The sequence below is a fragment of the Ornithodoros turicata genome, chromosome 9 (genome assembly GCF_037126465.1).
Source record: "Ornithodoros turicata isolate Travis chromosome 9, ASM3712646v1, whole genome shotgun sequence".
NCBI classification, from domain to species: Eukaryota; Metazoa; Arthropoda; class Arachnida; order Ixodida; family Argasidae; genus Ornithodoros; species Ornithodoros turicata.
In genome coordinates, this window is record NC_088209.1 from 745,336 (window position 1) to 764,887 (window position 19,552).

Consider the following 19,552-nt stretch of genomic DNA (forward strand, 5'->3'; position numbering starts at 1 on the left):
ATGCACAAATTTTTTTGAGCTTTGTCATCTGTATTTCAGGATGCCTGCAATACAGGGCAGTGTAGAAAAATGGGAACAGTCAGACAAATACAGCATGACTGAAAAGTAAAAAAGAAAATTCTCAAGAAAGCTGTATAGAGCCGCTAATGCAATCATGCAATAACTTAATTTGCACAACTGGACAGTGGCAGTTCTCAGAGCAGCCTTGCCAAAGGAGAAGATGTCACATGGGCCTCTATGTGATTTTACTGTCAAAGTTGAGCAATCTGTGTCATGGCGTAGTAATAACTGCAACTGCATTACCATATAAATTCTTTCTGAACAAAGCCTAAATTGAAAGTCTCAGCTGGCATATTATAGCATGGCACCAGCTGTGAGGAGTTTTTATGCATTGGTGTTGGTGATTGTTTGGCATATAATGGTGCAATGATAATGGAAGTGAGATTGTTCACAATGCCAGTATGAAGTCAAGAGACGAGCTTATAAAGAATGAGCGCAGAAAAATACATAAGTCCCTGACCAGGTACGTAAAAGTGTTCTCAATATTATATGACTTTGAACAAGCAAGCACAATGCAAATAGCAGCATAGACTTGCTTGTAGCTAATGTTGCAGCTGTTGTTGTATGTGTTTGCCTTTGTTCATTGTATGTTGGCTCCACCCTCGAAACACCATTATTAAGACAAATAAGACCTTTACGAGATATTTGATCCATTTTAACAGAAAAGAGAAGATTGTTTGTATTTTGTGTACGTGGTCTCAATAAACAACAAACTCTGAATGGCTCGTATCCATTGTAACGACACTAAGTGTGCCCTTTTGTTTTTGCAATTATGGTGTCTGTGATGTCAAGCGCGCTCAATATATGACTGTAAGACAAGTGTATACATTCCCATTATATTAAGTTCCAGCAACTGACAGTCACAGCACAGCCAGTCTTTGTTAGCTACACAGAATAAATCAATTCAGTGCTTCATGATTTGTACAATTATGCAATTTGTTATATGCAGAGACACGCAGATAAAGGAGGTCACAATTAACCATAGCATCGCACTGATAGAACGACAGGTCACGACACCGGCAACTTCCGCACAACTCACAGGCAGTGACATCCTGGGTAACATAACGAAAACAGCGCTAACATACACACACAGGACGCGGATGTAGACAGGACTGCGCAGTTCGTTTTCCGTCGTGCGCCCGAACAAACGCGGCCAGCGAAGCGATGCTTTAATGCGTTGCAGATTTGTGACACGTTGTAGAGTACCACGTCAATTTCTTGAAACCATAAGTTACGCGTGTGATAGTTGTGAGGCAAGATAGACCAAGGGAAAGGGGTGAAGAAAGGTGTTAACGCTGGTGATGGACCCGATGTCCCTGGCTATCTGCCAAACTCAAATTAAGATTCAGGAATACGGCATTTGGATAACACACAGACAGTTTACTAACACTCTGGTATGATACATACAATGAAAGACTGGAAAAGTATACCTAGCAATTTGGGTGATGAAGGGCCGAATGAGCTAAAGCGAGGATCCAACGACGTATGTTGATGAACGTCGTACAATGAAAGAACTGACAACAGCACGTGGCGCGTGCTTATAAGCATGTAGCGGCGCCACTGCTGGCTTATGACAATGACGGTGAGGCCTCATTTCGTTATTACACTGAGGAAAAATGAAACGTTACAATAGCGTTAATGCAGAAGTTTAACAGTTTAAAATCGAAGCTGTTCTGAAACAGGGTAAAAAAACAAAAGAGAACATGATTCATGCCAGGGCCCTTGGCAGAAGCATGCAGCATCTTTTGTCCTGAAATGAACAACCTAGATTTAAGAGAGCTTAATAATCCACCCTCAAAGGAAGTAGTAGAATCTCCTGATTCTAAACACATTGTGAATTTGTTAACATTGAAGTAGAAAGTTCGTAATACATGACATAGGCACAGCATAGCATGAATAGCAGTGTGACATGCAGTACATACAAAGTACATGCAGTGATATGAAAATGAAGCGAAATATTGCGAAGAAGTGACTAAATTCGAAACTAAGACACTAAATTCGAAATGCAGAACGTTGATCTGAAGAGGTCAGTAGAAGGGAAATGCTAAACAGCAACAATGTAAGCGTGTGTTTGAGTGTGGCTGTGTGCGTGAGTAACTAAGAAATGTGGAAGTAACCCAAAGTGAAAAGCAAAGGAAAAATGACCGCAAAAAAATTCATATTGCAGACACTGGATACATTTAAAGCAATGTAGTACAAAGTCATTTATGGACCAGAGCGTCCCCTGTCCATGAATGAACGACATTCACCAAGGCGTCCCTATGGAATGTGTGTACTTTGAAACAAAGTCAAACGAGGTCGTACGCATGTAATGGTACCCTTTGTTTGGTGACGCGTCCATACCTTGTCGTGTAAGGTGGACTAAGTGTTTCTTCGGATTCTGAAGAACTGTCTTGATGAACAGAGACATTCTCGTCACTGTCTATATCATGAAACGTAATGTTAGGATCCCAATCTGGCTGATCCTTGAACAGTTTCATTTGTGAAACATGAACTGTTTTTGTTATTCCTTCATCCAGACTTTGAACAGTACAAATGTCATGGGGATGAGTGGAAATAACTTTGAATACCTTGTCCTTGTACTTAGGATCAAAAGGTGAAGTTGAAAAGGACTCTATCCAAACTAAGTCATCCACAGAGAACTGAGATGGGTTTCGACCGTAGTCGTAACGTCTCTTCCGAGAGGATAGAGCTTTTTTCTAGGTTTTCGCGTGCTTCTGCACGTATGTCGTGTAGCATTTCAATGCTCTCAAGTCGCGACATGTCGTCAACGATTACACCAACCTGAATCTCGTTTTCAATACGAGGTTCAAATCCAAAGGGAAGGAAATGTGGTGAAAATCTAGTCGAACCTTGTCTTGAAGTGTTTATGAAAGAAGTGGTGTGTGCGATGTATTGGTCCCATTTTGAAGGATTCTCAAAGACATATTTTTTGAGAATATTCTTTATGGTGGCTACAGATCTTTCCACGAGACCATTTGCCTGATGGAAATAAGAACAAGTAGTTGTGTGTTCAATTCCTGCTGTGGTTAGGAATTTTTCCATGTTCTGACTCATGAAACCTGAACCTTGGTCAGAAACAATTATCATAGGAATACCAAAAGTTGTGTTGATCTTTTCCTTAATGAACTGCATGATATGTGACGATGCTGTTGATTTCACAGCCTGTGTTACTACAAAGCGTGTAGTGTGGTCAACACATACAATGATGTACTTGTTTCCATTCCTGTTTCCGGAAGTGGACCAATGTGATCGAGGGATATTGTGGTGAAAGGTTGAGTGGGAATTGGTCGAGGATGTAAGTATCCCACGGGCTTCGATGTTTGTCTATTGAAGCGCTGACAAATGTTACAACCCTGGACGTACTCTTTGACGTCCTTATTAATGGAAGACCACCAGTATTTACTCAGAATACTGCTTTTGGTCTTGAATTTGTCCATGTGACCACGTTTATCATGAAACTTAAGCAATATCTCTTTCCTAAGAGATTCTGGTATGACAATCCTTGTTTTTGTCAGTCCGTTTTGTTGAGAGGTTTTGTGGCAGAGTATGCCATTTGACAACATGAATGTATTCCGCATGTTCTCAGCTTTGCGAGAAGATATATTAGGATTTTTGAGGACTTCAAAAATCTCTAATAACGACGGATCTGACTGTTGGTGATTGGAGAGATGAGAATTCTCGGCAGTGAGAATTAGTGACGCAACCAAAGGTTGTGGGATGCGTGATAGAGCATCAGCGACAACATTGGTTTTTCCCGAACGATGGTGTATCTTTAGAGGAAGTTCTTGTAGATCGAGAACCATGCGAGCAAATTTTCTATTGATTTGCTGTGCATTGGTCATTAAGGAGACACTGTAGTTGTCTGTCCAAACATGGACGATAGGCAACCCGTACACATAAATACGAAATTTGTCAGTGAGTGCCCAATGAAGAGCAATGCATTCGCAGTTGAATGCAGTTTTTCCTCTGTTGTGTTGGTTGCTCTGCTGCCATACTCAACAACAAATTCTTTTCCATCGTGTTTCTGTGAGATGAACGCTCCTAGATGTTTAGCTGAAGCGTCAACATAGACATGAGTTTCTCTGTCTGGATCAAAATGAGCCAAAATAGGTGGAGATCTTAAAAGAGACTTGAGGTTACGTACAGCCTCAGTGTGTGTAGGTGTCCACTCTGACGTAATGTCCGTTTCGCCAGTGCTTTTGGACTGTTGCTTGTTTCGCAAGAGGAGTGATAGAGGTCGCGCAATTTCAGCAAAACCTTTGATGAATTTGCGAAAGTAAGAAGCAAAGCCCAAAAATCTCTTTAAGTCTTGTATTGTGTTCAATGTATCGGGGTATTTGTCAACAGCAGCTGACCTCTCCGGATCTGGCAGTTTACCCTCATGAGATACAATGTAACCCAGAAACTTTATATGGGTCTGAATGAAATGACTTATTGGTCTCGATTTTGAAACCATAATTTTCCAGTATGGACATAGATTGGTCAAGAACATCGAGATGTTCGTCTATGGTGGAAGTGTAGATACAGACGTCATCGAAATAGACGATTACAACGTCCTTCCACTTGAGGGAATGAAATGCTTCATCCATTACTGCTTGCCAAGTGGCGGGAGCACCAGTTGGACCAAAAGGCATTCGAACGAATTCGTAAAGACCGTCAGGTGTAATGAAAGCTGTCTTATGTTGGTCAGATTCCCTTATTTTGATGTTTAGGTAACCTTTCTTTATGTCCATAGTGGAAAAGTATTTGCCTTTCCCTACTCTGTCAACAGTATCATCTATTCGAGGCATACTATACACTCTTTTGACGGTTTTCCCATTTAGCTTACGGTAGTCAACAACAAGTCTGCGTGGTGTTGACGGATGAAATGGTTGATCAACAACGAAAACTGGGGAAGCGTAATGAGACTCGAACTGTATTTTCGAACAAGACCTAATTTAAGCCAGTTGTAGATTTCTTCTTTGATGAATTTTCTGTCATTCCATGAGTAGCGGTAAGACTTTACGCGAACAGGAATGCTGTCAGAGAGATCGATGCAATGTTCGGTCTTTGGACAAAATCCGATGTCACACTTTTGTTTAGAAAACACGTTCGCGTGCTTCGTCAGTGCAGAATGACGTCATGGAGTTTCTTAAGCTGTGTGTCATTTATGTCTGAGGTTACTTTGTCTTTAAGTTTGTCCAAGATTTCAGCATGCTGTACTTCAGTTTTTACATCTGACTCTCGTACAACAACCCTATCCAAAGGAATGATGTCATTGACTTGTACGGTATTCACAAGCAAGTGGTCAGATGACTCATCCTTTTCGTCGTTATGCAACATGACATTTTCACATACCTGTGATGGCTGTATTGTATGAAGGTTGATAACATTACGGAATTCGTTCACAAACACTGTTGTTCGCCGGAAAACTGTTTGACGAACTTGTTCTTGCGGAGACTGATGTTGCTTGATGAGATGGTATCTTCACCTTGTCCTGGGATGCCACGATGCTGGGGCCGTCCTGGGGTGCTACGATGTTGGTGCCAGGAAGAAGTGGGACAGGACAGTTCCTTGGTGGAGATTCGCGTTGTGTTGATGAACACGTTGATGTCGAGGCTTTGTTGTTATTTACTTGCACGTTGTTGGAAGCGTGAAGGATGTGATGTGTTTTGATGTCTGTCGAAGTGTCTTGATCCTTGGATGTCGTGTTGTAGAAGATCCTTTCCTGTATGGGTTGAAATTCTTCAGCGTGAGATGGAGGAAGTTCCTGGAGGAAGTCTTTCTTTAAGAACATGCTGTTGAAGATCTTCTCCTGGTGGGACTTTGGAGGTGACTGGATGGAGACGCGTCCATTAGGCCAAACGGTGATTCCAAGCTTGGCAGATGTGCGCCAGTCGCTACCAAGTATGAAAGGATATATGATGTTAGTGACGATAGCAACTTGAAGAGAAACAGTTGTGTTCGCTAACTTCACTTCTACGACGGCTTCGCCGAACGGCATGGACTCGTTATCGACGGAGATCATTGCTGAGTCACTCCATGGTTTTATGTTAATACCCCAAAGCTCTGCTTCCTGTTTTCTTAAAATTGAGATGTCTGCACCCGTGTCAACCAGCGCGTCGACCGGTGTGTTGTTTACAAGAATCTCAATGACGGGTCTCACAGGGTGTCTAGATGGTAAGTCGTGTCTTATTGAAGCAGTGTAGCTGTGTTTCTTGTCTGTCTTGATGTTTGGTGTAGTCCTTTGGGTCTTTGTATTTTTGGCTTGATTTGTCCGATGTTTTGGTGGAAGTAGGAGAATGTTTCTCACCATTTTGCAGAGATGAATACTTAGGCTGTGATGTGGACGAAAAGCCTTGCTGACGTTGATGTTCCTTCTTCATGTAGTCCTTTGGCTTGGCTCCTTGTTGACGCCAGTTTGGATCACGGTGTTTCTGAGAAGGTTCGATCTGTCGTGCCAGCTTGATCAGAGTGAGACAGTCACATCCAGTAGACATGTAGTAGGAAGTGAGACTGGTCCTCGTTGCCTCGCTCTGTAGACCCATGGTGACGTAACGGATCTTGTCACGTGCCCTGAGCTGGTAAGGGCACTTGCAGAGTATCTTAATCTTTGCGTGAATATAGTGAGAAATAGATTCTTCACTTTTCTGAACTCTAGCTTCACAATCGCGATTCCAATCTGGTAGATCTGGATCATAATCAAATTGATCTTTCAAACCTTTGACCCAGTCTTGCCATGTGACACAACTTCTTCCGGATCCATCGTCCCAATCCTTGGCCGCACCACGAAGCTTACTCTTTGCAATGGCTAAGGCGGTATAATCGTCCCACCGTACTGGATGCGTAACACCTCAATTGATGAAAGCCATGCGCGAAAATCATCGTTGGGCCGGCCATACAAGAACTTCAATGTCTGACTAAGGTCGGGGGTGGTTACTATCCTCTGTGGTGTGGAAACCACCTGTTTGAAAATCTCAGCTAACTGATCGATGGTGATCGGAGCAGATGAACTCGCGGTAGATGTCTTCTTACTTGTTTTGTTTGTTGGTGAGGCTTGTTCATCCTGATGTTCATCTTCGGATGATTCGTATTCCTCCGATGTTTGGTATTCCTCGTTGTCTTTGGTGGGAATAGCACTCGTAGATGCATGTTTCCTCCTTTCGTCGTCTTCCATGATGAGAATTGCTGCCTGACGAGGATCAGCGTTCTCTGGGAGTGTGAGATTACGTGAGACGCACTCTTCAAACAACTCTTGTGCTGGACGCAAAACAAGTCTCAACACCTTTGGACTGTCCATGAAAGAACAAACTCAAAAGACGATATTTGTTAAGACAACGAAAACCGAGAGACGGAAACAATACTGCGCCATGCTCCAGATAGGTGTTAGCAGCTGAACCTAACGAACGTCGAACGTCGTGTTCGAGATTGCGAACAACTGAAAAATTCACAAATGCAACGAAAAAACTGAAGACGCAATTAATGCGTGACAAAAAGTGAATTAGAAGTTACGAAGGGATAGAACTGTTCGAAAAATGCAATGCAATGGGTTCGAATGACGAGGCTAAGCCTAAATCGAACAAGCCTTTCGAACTACGTCAAAAGCTTAAGACTTCGAAGTCGAAGTACTTGCAAACATTAATACAGTATCAACCAGAAGTGAAAAATCTGAAGAATCACTTGCCGTATCCTGTCGACTGCGCCATGTGAGGCAAGATAGACCAAGGGAAAGGGGTGAAGAAAGGTGTTAACGCTGGTGATGGACCCGATGTCCCTGGCTATCTGCCAAACTCAAAATAAGATTCAGGAATACGGCATTTGGATAACACACAGACAGTTTACTAACACTCTGGTATGATACATACAATGAATTAATGATTGGAAAGATATACCTAGCAATTTGGGTGATGAAGGGCCGAATGAGCTAAAGCGATGATCCAACAGACTAACGACGTATGTTGATGAACGTCGTACAATGAAAGAACTGACAACAGCACGTGGCGCGTGCTTATAAGCATGTAGCGGCGCCACTGCTGGCTTATGACAATGACGGTGAGGCCGAATTGAACAGATTGGCTCTCACATAGTCCGATGCAGGACATGGCCACCCTTGCATCAATGTTATTTTCGTTTACTTACAGGCAGCCTACCGTGATGATGCGCCTGCACATACGTTGCGCACATATGACACCAGGCTTGAAAGCGTAAAAAACACGCTGCTGACGTGCCCAAGCGATCGAAAGGCTATCTGGATCGTTGCAATTCACAACAAACGATAAACAAGGGATGGTCCATGGAGGTGCAGTTATTATACGCAACCACAATCGACGACCGAACACTGACAAAAGAACAACGATCGCCTCCACGAGAATACGTACTGCTGCCTCTTCAATAACATGGCAAACGCGCTCTTTGTACAGTGTTTTAGCGATCATGTTACAAACACAAACCATCTTGCACAAACCCACACACCATCCCGCAACCACCTGCAGCAGCGCTAGCGCCGCCTGAACTTTTCTCAACCTCATAACAAAAAAAAAAAGAGAGAAAAAAGAAACGGGAGTCTTTCTTTTCGCGGTTCTTCCGTCGTATGCTACGTTCTCCCTCCCTTCAACCACCTCGTGACAAGGTGAATAATGCGCATGCGTTGTGGTCAAAGCGCTTCAGAGCCGGACATGATCAACTTTAACCAGACGTTACTAAACTAGTGGCTAAGTGCGACTAGTGAATACGGGCATAACACACCGCCTCATAGACGTACGCACGACCTGGGCTGTCACCGACGAGCAGGCGCCCCTACCCAGTCGGCCACACCGCTCAGTGTGGCAAAACTACTGAAGTATAGGCTGGGTCGCGCATAGAGTGCTCCACAGCGTGGTCATCGGCCGCCATATTGGTGGGCCCAACGCGTCCTGTCGTCTGCATTTAGTTCAAGCGGGGATGCCTGTATTTTTTTAAAATTTCCTTTAAATTAAAGGGCATGCCATGCTAATTTGTCATGCATCTTTGAGTACACTCCACACGGACAGAGAAAGAGGGATCAATTTTTCACAGGTAAGCTCTTTACTTCGAGGAAAAATCTGTTTATTCGTATCGCATGCATCTGACAACTCGGACTTGATTGGTACTTCGCTGGTGCCATTACGCACTAAGAAAGTATGTGTGGCTGCTCCTATCAATCTTAAAACAATGTATTTTCTATAAACAACGCGCTTATGCTTACAGGTTCCCCTCATAGTCGCTAAGCTGTGCCGATAAAGCGGATGCACAACCTGCGCCAATATGCCAATTGTTCCACTGTTCTTTTAATTTGTGAGGTACGGTGGAAGTAAATAAACTGCTGTGTTAACCTCGTATGTGCAGTACCTCCTACAGCGTGTGGGATAAGTCACGCATGCGCATGCTCTTCGTGCACAGCGCTTCGAATTTCTGTAATGAAATACGCTTACAGCTGAACAACTGCAACGCGCTCGTGACAATAACGTTATTTTAAGATGAGGAGTGGAGAGTCTCATCAGGGTCTATACTCCACACCATTGCTGGTGGTGATGTGTTGAATAAAATAACGAGCCCAGCCCATTCAGAATAAGTATCGATGTCTTATTGTAGAACACACACAGACACACTCGTAGGACATAATACGGTAATGAAAAAAGTCAAACGAGAACCCTACAATTCCAAACCACACAATAACGAACCACACCAGAACCGAACAAACGAAAACAAATTATATATATATATATATATATAAACGGAAGTATCTTACAATAACAAACAGCGTGAAACCTTTCTGAGCAAAAATAATTAATTTTATAGGTTGACGTCACCGAATTCATCTTCATGCGTATGTGCCGCGACACTTTCTTTCTTTCTTTATTTATCTTCACTGAAGGTGCAAGGCATATACATATCGTCCGGCCGTAGCCCCAGGGGGCTTGTGGGCTCGAGACGGCTGGAAAGTGACGGACCATTTATAATTAACTGACTGTAATATAAACAATTAGAAGGAGAAAACTTCACCACTCAGTAGGGCACAAGCACTGGTACAACAAGTCACTTAAGAAAGGCTTAAGTTCTCTGATCGTGGTCAGGGAAAGAACATCAGAAGGCAAAGATTTTTCGTTGGCCTTTCCCATAATTAATGATGATTCTGGGCACGAAGAATGGTTCCGGCTTCCTAACGGGTATAGTGTATAGACGTCTTCTTTTATAATTATTGGGCCAGTAATTCTTTATAACAACTGTTTCCAGCATGAGATTATCGAATGTTGGCATTCTTGTAATTTAATACGTAATTTAACTTACGATCCCCTATTCGCATTACAGACAAAGAAAAGAAAAGAAAAAGAAGGCAATTACCAGTAAACACTAGCGGAACACGGCTGAAGCACGATGGGAATACATCAGCACACGGATTCCTAAGAAAGATGCGAGCAATGAGGAGCAATGAGGAGCGTTTAAAGTGCAATAAATACTCCAAATCAAATCGCTTCCCATTGTTTCCTATAGGATTAGCTGGCGCCCAGTTGGCCTCCCGGTGGTCACCATTACGTCGTTCCTTCAGCAACTGGCTTCTCACTTATTATATCGGTAGTCATGCAACATGTTGGACTAATTAGATATCGATCAGAAAGGCGTTGGCCAATTTTCAACAGAAACACATCAGAAATTCATTTAAAAAGTCAACAGAAATTCTGACGAGTGTGATGTCAAAAAGACTTTGACCTGACTTTTCTTCCGAAACTCATATATTTTTCTTGTATGCGATGCATACTGAGGAGCCGCTGAAATCTTTCAAATGAACCCTCATTTGTTTTTCTGGTGCCCATCACGGCAAATTCTAGGGCATTTGCTCCAGTACTCGATTTTTTTCTTTATCATCATCTATTTTTTGTTGTTGTTGTTTCTTCTCGGGTGTTCTTGGAATGAGTCTGCAGCATATAAACTAGAGTAGGCGGGGAACATGTACATGGCACAGCATCAGGAGTCTGCCCAGTTGGGTCCTTCATCGTACTACTATTTCCCTCCATGTCTCGTTGTCAAGTTAAGGCGGAGTCACTTCTTCAGAAATCTATGGGCGATTTTTATTCGCGCAAGACACGAGAACGCTCTAAGCTATCATCATAAGATTGGTACTGGTGTGTTTTCTTAGCTTTTTCTTTAGTCAATTACGTATTTTTAGAGGACAAGGTTGAGCCGTTGATTTTTAATAAATTAAAGTTTGGTGCGACTCGAACGTGTGCTACCATCTGGATAGAGTGTCGCGCACTAAAGTATTTGCGAATTCGGGCTCAATACAAATCAACGGATAGCCCACGAATTCTAAAAAATGTGTCATTGACAAGAGTAATACAAGGAGAACACGCCAGTACTTCTGTTTTGACGATATTTTACGCCGTTTCTGAGCGCTTTGCGAACAAACTTTCTCTATTGTCTTGCGAAGAAGTGATTCACACGTAACTGGATGCTTTTCTGATGTGTTCTATCTTAAAATAAAGCTCGCAAACCTACGTAGAAATGTTGAACTTTTACAACTGAGCCCTTGCATGCAGTGATATACTTCATGCACTAAATATGAATAAATATTATATATGTGCGCGGCTGTTTATTCCTCTTTATTCTCTTTGCAAGGCGCTGTGATAGCCGCACAACCAAGAAAGCCCGTCATGGTCACCGTAGTCAGTTTCAATAATTCCATTTGTCACTTGAGCCCTCCGAAGGATTAAAATTCCCCTCTCTTGGACACGTGACAAAAATAGTGACGGACGTAGCGTGACGCCGGCATCTCGGAAACGTAAAGTATCGCAGGTCGGCATCAGCAGATTGAAGGAGCTGGACGGGATTGTATGTCGTCATGGCGCGGGAGAGGGAAGTATGAAGAGGCCCGATTTTACCTAGATGCTGTTAGAACAGTTCAAGCGTGTATAAGCGACGGGGTGAGCTGCGAAAAAAAAAAAGTGCAATGAGCACGGAGCTTTCACCAAGTCAGTCACGACAGCGTCGTGTCGGCCGACCTCTGCTGCTTTCTCCAATTGTTTTATGTATGTATATAGGTCGAGGGAAGTACAAAAAAATCAAACCGCCACGAAGTTTTACAGTTGTGGAAGGAAAAAGACGCGGACAACAGATTTTAGGGAAGTTAGAAACACTAGTTCATTTAATGGGTAGAAATTAAAAGTTGAATGAAAAAAGGGGTCGACGTTTCGACAGTGGCACTGTCTTCGTCAGGAGAAAAGGTCCTAAATGAACTGGTGTTTCTAACTTCCCTAAAATCTGTTGTCCACGTCTTTTTCCTTCCACAACTATATATACAGGGTGTTTCAAAAAACGTGTCATTCGGACTTTACAAAAAAAAAAAAAAACGGGGCGACGGAAAAATACGGGGTAAACGGCATTTGTGTGGCGACTGAATTTGCCATCTTTCAAAAATATTTTCATTTCATTTTAATTAAATGAAATTGAATTTCTTTAATTGAACTCCAAAATTTCCCAAGTCACCCTAACGTTTTTTTTTTTTTTACAGAATTAGAGAGCCCGTAGCGAACTTCGTCAGATCCACCAAGAAATCCGCTCGATATTGCAAATGGAACTGCCCCAAAAAAGTACCGAAACTGAGGCTTCAAAGTTTCGGGTATTCAACGGCGTACCAAATCAGTCGCAAAGATGCGTGGAGAGAGGGACATGCTCATGCCCCCATGAAAGATAGAAGGTCAAAAAAGAAAAGAGAGGGCGGGAAAAAAAGAGGTGGAATCATTTTTTTGCCGCTTATCAACGTATGGTGGAATGTCATCCGCCTTGTTATCGACGCGTCTCGTGCTGCACGCCGGTTAGGCGATAAATTGTTCTAGCTTCATGGGGGAGGAGCACGTTTTCCTGGGTTCCTGGGTTTTCCTCAGACGCTTTCAGACATATGTCGGCACAGTTCCCTTAGAAGTCGGCCCAGGACGCACATTCCCCCAGGGCGTGAGTCGTGACGTTGCCCACATACGTGAGGCCGACAACAGCAAGCCCTATCACCACCACCAGCACCAGCACCAGCAGGAGCACGTCCTCCTCTCCGTGCATGTTTCGGACTGGTTTGGTGCGCCGTTGAATACCCGAAACTTTGAAGCCTCAGTTTCGGAACTTTTTGGGGGCAGTTCCATTTGCAATATCGAGCGGATTTCTTGGTGGATCTGACGAAGTTCGCTACGGGCTCTCTAATTCTGTAAAAAAAAAGACGTTAGGTAGACTTGTGAAATTTTGAAGTTCAATTAAAGAAATTCAATTTCTTTTATTTAAAATCAAATGAAAATATTTTTGAAAGATGGCAAATTCAGTCGCCACACAAATGCCGCTGATCCCGTATTTTTCCGTCGCCCCGTTTTTTTATAAAGTCCGAATGACACGTTTTTTGAAACACCCTGTATATATAAGGAAAAAAAAATAGCCGGAGGCCTTTGGCTGCACGTATAGCATATGTTTGTAAGTCAAACGTCGCCATGCCAGTACTGGATAGCTGTTTCGGCCTTCTTGGGCCTCATCAGCAGTACGCAGGCAGGCAACGTTTGACTGGATGGCGTCCTTCTGACGCCATCCGCTCAAACGTTGCTTGATTTAGATTGGATTTAGATGCCTGATTTAGATAGATTTAGATGCCTGATTAGATTTTTTTATTCCGTGTTAGCGCCGCGAAGCAACTGTGGCTATCAGCGGCGTACAGACGTGGACAGATGGAGAGAGGACAGCAGGAAGGAGCGGGAGACAGAGGGGTTAGTGTGCGTCCTGGGTCGACTTCAAGGGGAAGTGTGCCGACATTCGTCTGGAATGTCTTCGGAAAACCCAGGGAAAGCCTCAGACAGCAGAGCCGGTGACAGGATTCGAAGCCGTGTCACCTCCCAGTCTCGGCGTGGAAAGCGATCATCGTATAGCCACTACGCCACGGGAGCCGGTATACAAATTTGAATGCACAGTTCTTTCGCGTCGCAGAGCCAAAATATTTTGAATATTTCCCCGGCACTGTCGGTGGACAGCTTGACAGACGCGGGATTTCGAGCGCCGTTAAACGTCACCTCATCGTTCCTTTAACTTTGGTTCCGGTTGTGAATGAATCTTTGCCAGTGGGCGCTGTCGTAGGCGTCGCCCAAGCGCAGTGTCATGTTTCTTCGTGATATGTCTTCTTCACAATATTTGCCAGCCTGCTCTTAATTTCAACAACATTCGACAATATTCGAGAACCGTTCAGTATTCCCATATAAGGTACTTTTCACGAGCTCAAGCCTAAACGAAGGAACAGAATACAACAATTTTAACGTCTGTTCTGATAGATACTGTTGCTTGTCTTTTGCACCGGCGTTGTTGGCAGCACGAGTTATCATCAATAAAAGGAAAGAAACGATAACGAACACTTGTGAGGGAACGAAACACAGAAGACTTAAGGCGTGACGCACCTGTAAACATTTCTTAACGAGTGCTTTCCTTCAACAACACACAAAGCACAAGACCGGTTTTAATGCTCGGCATTGACGTATGACTCGTTGAGCTTCTTTGTGGCGCTTCCGAAGGCATACTAGACTAACCTAACCAAGACATTGCTCAAGTATATTCGCAGGAGAGGGCTTGCACGTGCACAAGTAACTGATGTACGTTAACAGTCAGGACATGAAGGTTTTCGTTATATTTTTATGCGCCTGTCTCACGAGTGGTAAGCTTTAGTCACTTTTCTTGTGTTTTTGTTTCGTTTTTGTTTTTGTCAGTTTGGGGTTCTGCACGTTGACATATAATGACATACTTTTTTGCAACGCATTTGGCTGGTTTCACGAACAGCACTGCAATACCGGGAAGGTGAGTACAGAAATAGATCCATTTTAAATATCAGTGGTTGAGTCAGTCATGGACGTCTGTTGGGTTGACAACTCTCTCTTGAACGCCCATACAGCGAGGCAACAGCTTCAGTAAATGAGTAATAAAACCACTGATCTTAGTATATGAAGGTATCCTAGTTAACAGAATGCTGGCATATGCACAACGATGCAGCAGAAAAAAATGTGCCAAAGTGATTGTGCCCAGCAGAGCCTAATTCTAGACTACACTGCGTCATCTGTCATCTTTTTTCCTTTGAGTTCCTGTACAATCTCGGTGAATATTCGTGCCACATCATTTATGTAACGCCCCAGTTATTGAAAGAAAGGACCCAAGAAGGCCTCGACCAGGAAGTGCTTCTCCTCCGTCGAGTCTCATGGGAAACACAAGGAATGGTGATTCACGTAACGGTCCAAATGCTTCTCTACTGTGCAGGAGAAGGTACAGATATGAGAGGCCAATATCTAAAGGCGCGTCTACTGGCCGGTTATAGCAAGACCGGTTAACTCCCCATTTTCCCGTGTTTTCTCCTACTCGGCGCGACATACACGCCGGCAGTCATATGCTGTACGCAGTGCAAGCAGCATGAAAGATAACGCGCCAAAATATGCGCCGAAGTAGAACTTGTTTGGATACATTTTCCTCTGAAGTGGGCTCATAGTGTATTCTAGAGTGGAATGGATCCACTTCTACTTCAATTTAAACAGCAGCGGCCGTAGCAAGAACGGCCTGAATGTTTCATGAACCTTTTAACCGTTCGTTAGGGATCCAACGCAGTAAGGAATGCGCCAACGACTCAAAGTAGACCAACATCGTTTTATTCACTGAGTTTAGAAATCCTAACAAAAACTGCACTGCAACTGTGGGACATAGTATGGCAGCTTCCATTGATCGGCGGTGGTTCCTGATAAGCTTGGCGCAACTGTGTTGCGGGGGGGGGGGAGATGGACACGAGCGCGACCACGCTCCAACATCGCCTATTGAACTGCAGGTTGACTGAAGAGTCCAGCGAACGCTGAAAGCGCCAGCGACATCGACGAACTGCCCGATAGCTGCAGGCGACATCTAGCTAACCAGGAGACACAGAGTGTTACATGATCGGATGTGATAGTGGACCACGGTTCATGGAAACATACAAAACGAACCGGAGCTGCAAAACCGGTTGTCAAGGCCACGACCTACTATATTATAACGACCACGTCGTAAGCAGCAACCCCTATGAGGAGCCCGTCCGCACAATTCGCTAGGGGCGCTACTCATCGGCACGCGAGATCTGCATCACGATTGGACGACGGAAATTTGAATTCTGAACGCGCAGAAGCGTATGTATGACTACCATAGCAGTCAACAACTACAACTTTATTTCAGGATGATGGGTGGGGAGTTACATCGCCGGGGGTGACACTCTACCCCATTGCTGGAGGTGAAACGGGGAATGAAGTAATGGGTCCCGTTACAATGAGGATCGAAGTCCTGTGGCGTCCAAAAAGGTGAAGAGAGCCTTGAGAGCAGAGTGTTGGTGAGCTGGATGCGACCAGGGGCCAAGCAAATTTTGTGAGGGAGAGGGGGTGGGAGTCGAGTTCGTTGAGGGAGGCGGAGAATACGGAACGGGTACGATGGTAGCATGGGCAATGGAGAAGAATGTGCTCGAGATCAACAGCACCGCAGTGACTGCAGTGGGGAGAGTTAACGTGACTCAAGCGGTAGCGCCACTGTGCTGTGAAGGCCACGTCGAGGCGCATTCGATGGACAAATCGGCATCTTGACGAGAGATATGTGCGGGCATGCGGAAAGCGAGCTCTGGGTCAGCTCTGCTCAGCATGGCTGGGGGTAGTGTGTCGGCGGTCCGTTGGCGGGTAGCCAGAGGAGTCACAAGTCTTCGAGGTATGGACCGCCGATCGCCTCTAAGCAGTGCTATACGCGTCCGTGTCCGAGACGAGAAAGTTGCTTCGGCGGAGCTGTCCGCCAGTTCATTGCCTTCGACACCGCAATGGGCGGGAACCCATTGGAGAGCGAGCCTATGTCCTGCTTCGTAGACAAGTTTGTAAGCAGCTACCATAGCAGACGACAGCAATAGCTCCTATGAAAACGCTTAGAATGATGATGATAATCAACCTCAGAAGGAAATATCTTAGGAATATCCACCGCTTGTACAGAAATGCTAAGGTAAGCTGAAGTACAAAGTATTGTAGAAGTTGAGGAAGCAATAACTGGGACGCTCAGAAGCGCCACCGCTAGCTTCCAAAAATGCGCCGCTGGGACGGGTTGCCTATGACATGGTCATTATAATCTAGTAGGTCGTGGTCACAGACGGCACAGACGCATTCTAAGAGTTCGAAAAAGGGGAGGACCGAAATGAACGCTTGTGCTCTTCATACAGACTTGAGCGGACGTCTCGTTCCATTGGCATGTTCGATAGTATAAGAAAGAGGATGTCATTGCGAGCGTAACAGCCGGGATGGCGACAAAGTCGACAACTTACCCAAACGGTCTTAGCAACACACACAAGCACAGGGATGTTGCACTGTGTGTCGCTGTCACCAAAAATCTGGACAGTTACGTCTCGTCCCGCCTGTTCTATTGCGAGATTCCTGCCATGATTCTCGAGAAAAAAAAAGGGGCGGGGGCAGTCCCGAATCTGAGCACGTTGGCCAACGTTGGCGGCTCTCACTGCTGCGGCATTGCCCGTATAAACCAACGCGATAATTTTGGCTCGTATGGACGTGTTCTTGCGGGAATCTGGTTTCTGGTCCAGTGACTGAAAATTCGCTCACTGAGAATTCGCTCCGAGGAAGCCCTAGAAGCTATGAGAAAACGGGACCCCACGACTTGCCAGTGTACGTGTACGATCTTGTAAGAGCCTTCACCTCTACGGCAAGAAACGGGCACACAGTCTCCCTTCAGTGGTTAACCCTCGCACTGCGGAATGCCAGGAAATCAATTGAGTGACACGATAGCAGAGGGCGTGCTTACCAAAACCAAGTTGCCTCCAATCTGTTTTTCGAACTCAGATGGGAAAAGATCACTCAGAATATCCACAAGCACAAGATCAAACAGGCATGATAAGAAGTACAGCGAGACTCCGGTTAGATGGCCCACATAGATCCGCACTCACAAACAGTCATACCAGATGACATTGGCCGAAGCCTCGAGTCAGCTATTCACCGCATCCGTCTGGGTGCTTCATACACCGAGACGGCGGCATCGTGGCCTCGAACCTCTGCTGTAGATGCAATGCGCCACAGGACACACTTCACTTGGTAAAGGAGTGCTCGGACCACGAGCCAGACTGCTCTTTTTAATAGCAATCCGACCTTTGTAGGGCTGGCTCTTCCCCTTCAAGTTTGTGATGTGTCGACAAACGTTGGCAAACCCGTTAGAAATGCCCCTTAACCTACGACTCCTACAAGGGTTCTGAGTATACGGTTCAGATCCCTCGGGACTTGTGCTACAGGTAGTTCAAGAGGGCTTTGGATTAGACTACCATGCATAATGTATATGGATATTCGTGTGTTTGTACAATTATTTACTACAATATATATCACAACACCAGTATATGTCGACATGGTCTTTGTTCTTTTTCTGGCAGCTAATCCGGGCGACCGCTACTGTCCTCAAGAGTTTTGGAAGTGCCACGAATACTGCCTGGCCCAGACGCCAAGCAGTCCACTAAAAGCAATGGACGGTAACTGTGGAGGGAGGTATTCCCAGGACTGTAACTGCTACGAATACACCCCAGGCTACCCGGAGTGGATCCCTCCGGAGATACCAGATTGAGAGTGTTAGTTGCAATAAATGGTTCGATGCACTGTAGATGAGTGTAAGTCACAAGTATCAAGACGACGATTGGCGGGTGGGTGGGGATGGATTGTATCCTAGTCGCCACATGCGTTTCAAGGTGAGCCTCGAATTTCTAAAAATCTGTCACACGTGACTTTATTATTGTCATTACACGCATTGCACTTTGCATTCTGCGAGAACATTTTCTCAGTCTGACATATAGGATATTTTCCTCTATGACGGGGAACGCAAGCAATACAAACAAGGCCTCACAACATAAGTTCAAACGAAGAACTGCCAGTGTATTGGAAGGAGAGTCGGAGGGGGAGAGAACACCCCCAAAAGGTCACTGAAGGGGGACGCGAAGCGACGACACAGATGAAGCACTGAAACTGGTGGGCTATTCAAAGCTGTCCGGCCTTGTGAATCTTCATAGCCTACAAAATTTCTCGTCCCCGCTTGTCTTCGTTTCGCCGTACAATGTCGGTGCGACTAAAAAGTGTGCGACGTCACACCCGCACAAGTGCGACGTCACACCCGCACTAATCCAGATGGCGTTTTAAAGACAACAAAACCGAGCTGTTCACGAATCTAGAGAGCCCACGGAGCCGATCGTCGACGTACGATCGACGATCGGCTCCGTGGGCTCTCTAGATTCGTGAACAGCTCGGTTTTGTTGTCTTTAAAACGCCATCTGGATTAGTGCGGGTGTGACGTCGCACTTGTGCGGGTGTGACGTCGCACACTTTTTAGTCGCACCGACATTGTACGGCGAAACGAAGACAAGCGGGGACGAGACGATCGAACGACGCTGAGTGACAGGTCATAAGTGTCTTATAAACGACGTTCGTGGCGCATTCAATGTGCTGGTTCGGTGCAGGACATCACA